Genomic DNA, 5000 nt, shown 5'->3' with positions numbered 1-5000 from the left:
TAATATACGCTATTGGAGCTGGAATTACCGCGGCTGCTGGCACCAGACTTGCCCTCCAATAGGTCCTTGTTAAAGGATTTAAAGTGTACTCATTCCAATTACAGGGCCTCGGATATGAGTCCTGTATTGTTATTTTTCGTCACTACCTCCCCGAACTGGGAGTGGGTAATTTACGCGCCTGCTGCCTTCCTTAGATGTGGTAGCCGTTTCTCAGGCTCCCTCTCCGGAATCGAACCCTGATTCCCCGTTACCCGTTGCAACCATGGTAGTCCTAGATACTACCATCAAAAGTTGATAGGGCAGACATTTGAAAGATCTGTCGTCGGTACGAGACCATACGATCTGCAAGTTATCTAGAGTTCAACCAATATAACGATCTTACGATCGCTTGGTTTTAGCCTAATAAAAGCACACGTTCCAAAAGGTCCGTGTTTATTTTGCATGTATTAGCTCTAGAATTACCACAGTTATCCAAGTAACTGTTAACGATCTATGGAACCATAACTGATATAATGAGCCTTTTGCGGTTTCACTTTTAATTTGTTTGTACTTAGACATGCATGGCTTAATCTTTGAGACAAGCATATAACTACTGGCAGGATCAACCAGAATAATATTTTTTATTCATTTATATAATATTTTTTATACTATATAAATTTTTATAATGATATTTTCAATATTTGAAAATTAAGTACACGACATATACACAATGCAAAGGAGAACGAAATCGCGACAATAAATAATTATGAAATTTCTTCTACTATGGTCGGATTAAATAATTTACTTCATGTCATTTAAATTTCATATTATTGTATTATTTATTGCGGTCTTATTCGGACTTTGAGACTGTGTATCTTATCGTGAGAAAGAATTTTCGTTCTCTATACATATATAATATAATTATTAATGTAAGGACGATGTTTCTTCTTGTATTTGTTAAACTTTCAAATAATATCATTTTTTATACATTTTACTTTATTTCAATGCATATAGTGTATATATCTTTTTTTAAGAGTATATACGTTTTTCTTTTGATTTGAAATTAATAATTTCAATTCAATTATTTTTCATTTTATTTCATATATGATATGAAAGTATTCGAGCGTAATAATATAAATATTTAACTTTATTGAATTTTATTCTTTACCCACATATATTTTATGTGAATAGAAGAACAAACCCCAAAAAAAGTTAAATTAAAAAAAAAACGACTACATTATGTTAGGTATAGAAGAATAATCTCAATTAATAACATTTCATTATTAACAAAATTATTTCTATTTAAACCAACTGTAGCAAACCAGGAATAAATTTTTTTGCTCTCATTTATATATTACACTTAAATACTTTTATAAATATATGAAAATAATTTTCATATAAGTACTAAGTATGCAATTTCATACAAGTATTAAAATTTTCATACAAGTACTAATGTTGAAGTTTCATACAACATATATGTTTTCTGCCACGTACACCTCACCAACCGGAAATCGTATGGAGAAAATCTTTTTAACCATATAAAAGTTTTAAATTCATATATATACAAGTAATTTATATCATTTTCTATGAGCATTATGCTTATAAGAAATATTACAACATCAAAAATAGCTTAACATTTATTTTTTTTTTTAAATTTTTTGTACTTATATGAAAATTATTTAGTTGTATGAATTCATACACTTAGTACTTATATGAAAATTAGTATCTATATGAAAATTAATTAGTATTTATATGAAATTTATTAAGTATCTATATGAAAATTATTTAGTATTTATATGAAAATTATTTACTTGTATGAATTCATAAACTTAGTATCTATATGAAAATTATTTAGTATTTATATGAAAATTTTTTACTTGTATGAATTCATAAACTTAGTATCTATATGAAAATTATTTAGTATTTATATGAAAATTTTTAACTTGTATGAATTCATTAACTTAGTATCTATATGAAAATTATTTAGTATTTATATGAAAATTTTTAACTTGTATGAATTCATTAACTTAGTATCTATATGAAAATTATTTAGTATTTATATGAAAATTATTTACTTGTATGAATTCATAAACTTAGTATCTATATGAAAATTATTTAGTATTTATATGAAAATTTTTAACTTGTATGAATTCATTAACTTAGTATCTATATGAAAATTATTTAGTATTTATATGAAAATTTTTAACTTGTATGAATTCATTAACTTAGTATCTATATGAAAATTATTTAGTATTTATATGAAAATTTTTAACTTGTATGAATTCATTAACTTAGTATCTATATGAAAATTATTTAGTATTTATATGAAAATTATTTACTTGTATGAATTCATAAACTTAGTATCTATATGAAAATTATTTAGTATTTATATGAAAATTTTTTACTTGTATGAATTCATAAACTTAGTATCTATATGAAAATTATTTAGTATTTATATGAAAATTTTTAACTTGTATGAATTCATAAACTTAGTATCTATATGAAAATTATTTAGTATTTATATGAAAATTTTTTACTTGTATGAATTCATAAACTTAGTATCTATATGAAAATTATTTAGTATTTATATGAACATTTTTTACTTGTATGAATTCATAAACTTAGTATCTATATGAAAATTATTTAGTATTTATATGAAAATTTTTAACTTGTATGAATTCATTAACTTAGTATCTATATGAAAATTATTTAGTATTTATATGAAAATTTTTTACTTGTATGAATTCATAAACTTAGTATCTATATGAAAATTATTTAGTATTTATATGAAAATTTTTAACTTGTATGAATTCATTAACTTAGTATCTATATGAAAATTAATTAGTATTTATATGAAATTTATTAAGTATCTATATGAAAATTATTTAGTATTTATATGAAAATTATTTACTTGTATGAATTCATAAACTTAGTATCTATATGAAAATTATTTAGTATTTATATGAAAATTTTTTACTTGTATGAATTCATAAACTTAGTATCTATATGAAAATTATTTAGTATTTATATGAAAATTTTTAACTTGTATGAATTCATTAACTTAGTATCTATATGAAAATTATTTAGTATTTATATGAAAATTTTTAACTTGTATGAATTCATTAACTTAGTATCTATATGAAAATTATTTAGTATTTATATGAAAATTATTTACTTGTATGAATTCATAAACTTAGTATCTATATGAAAATTATTTAGTATTTATATGAAATTTTTTTACTTGTATGAACGTGGTTTCGGCGTTTTGGCTCTTTATATGGGGTTTCGGCTCTTCGCAAATAGGGACAGTAGGAATCTCCTGAATTCCTTTTTGCGCGTCACTAATAAGATGACGATGCATTTGGCTACGTAAATAAAATCATTTTTATGCCCGCCGTTTAACCAAACTTAGTTTTTTTTATATGCAAATATACGTGGTTTCGGCGTTTTGGCTCTTTATATGTGGTTTCGGCTCTTCGCAAATAGGGACAGTAGGAATCTCCTGAATTCCTTTTTGCGCGTCACTAATAAGATGACGATGCATTTGGCTACGTAAATAAAATCATTTTTATGCCCGCCGTTTAACCAAATTTAGTTTTTTTTATATGCAAATATACGTTTTTTCGGCCTTTTGGCTCTTTATATGTGGTTTCGGCTCTTCGCAAATAGGGACAGTAGGAATCTCCTGAATTCCTTTTTGCGCGTCACTAATAAGATGACGATGCATTTGGCTACGTAAATAAAATCATTTTTATGCCCGCCGTTTAACCAAATTTAGTTTTTTTTATATGCAAATATACGTTTTTTCGGCGTTTTGGCTCTTTATATGTGGTTTCGGCTCTTCGCAAATAGGGACAGTAGGAATCTCCTGAATTCCTTTTTGCGCGTCACTAATAAGATGACGATGCATTTGGCTACGTAAATAAAATCATTTTTATGCCCGCCGTTTAACCAAATTTAGTTTTTTTTATATGCAAATATACGTTTTTTCGGCCTTTTGGCTCTTTATATGTGGTTTCGGCTCTTCGCAAATAGGGACAGTAGGAATCTCCTGAATTCCTTTTTGCGCGTCACTAATAAGATGACGATGCATTTGGCTACGTAAATAAAATCATTTTTATGCCCGCCGTTTAACCAAACTTAGTTTTTATATTATACAATATACCATTATATTAATTTTTGTATATTTCAATTGCTTTTCAGTATATTGTAAAAGTCGTTTGATAACTTTGCGTTCAAAGCTGTATCTTTATGTTAAGGTTCTCTCTAACAACTATTCAATATACCATTATATATTCATTTTTGTATATTTCAATTGTTTTTCAGTATATTGTAATAGTCGTTTGATAACAATCTATATAACACTACCTTATGTTCTCAATGAATATTGAGAAATAAAGTACTTTGCGTTCAAAAATCTGTATCTTTATGTTATAAGATTCTCTCTAACAACTATACAATATATTAATTTTTGTATATTTCACAATTGTTTTTCAGTATATTGTAATAGTCGTTTGATAACAATCTATATAACACTACCTTATGTTCTCAATGAATATTGAGAAATAAAGTACTTTGCGTTCAAAAATCTGTATCTTTATGTTATAAGATTCTCTCTAACAACTATACAATATATTAATTTTTGTATATTTCACAATTGTTTTTCAGTATATTGTAATAGTCGTTTGATAACAATCTATATAACACTACCTTATGTTCTCAATGAATATTGAGAAATAAAGTACTTTGCGTTCAAAAATCTGTATCTTTATGTTATAAGATTCTCTCTAACAACTATACAATATATTAATTTTTGTATATTTCACAATTGTTTTTCAGTATATTGTAATAGTCGTTTGATAACAATCTATATAACACTACCTTATGTTCTCAATGAATATTGAGAAATAAAGTACTTTGCGTTCAAAAATCTGTATCTTTATGTTATAAGATTCTCTCTAACAACTATACAATATATTAATTTTTGTATATTTCACAATTGTTTTTCAGTATATTGTAAT

The 5000-nt window shown here is 25.2% G+C and overlaps 1 non-coding gene across 1 annotated transcript in view; it reads right to left on the bottom strand.

Annotated features, from left to right (window-relative positions):
• Positions 1-612, bottom strand: part of LOC128924028 (small subunit ribosomal RNA) — a 1990-nt gene extending 1378 nt beyond the window's left edge. Inside the window, exon 1 of the ribosomal RNA XR_008472739.1 lies at positions 1-612. This exon is cut by the window's left edge and continues 1378 nt beyond it. This is a non-coding gene — a ribosomal RNA (small subunit ribosomal RNA).
• Between the last annotated feature and the right edge of the window lie 4388 nt (positions 613-5000).

Source organism: Zeugodacus cucurbitae, unplaced genomic scaffold (genome assembly GCF_028554725.1).
Source record: "Zeugodacus cucurbitae isolate PBARC_wt_2022May unplaced genomic scaffold, idZeuCucr1.2 ctg00000222.1, whole genome shotgun sequence".
NCBI lineage: Eukaryota > Metazoa > Arthropoda > Insecta > Diptera > Tephritidae > Zeugodacus > Zeugodacus cucurbitae.
Note: the sequence above shows the minus strand (reverse complement) of the source record. Positions and strands in the feature narration are given on the sequence as shown.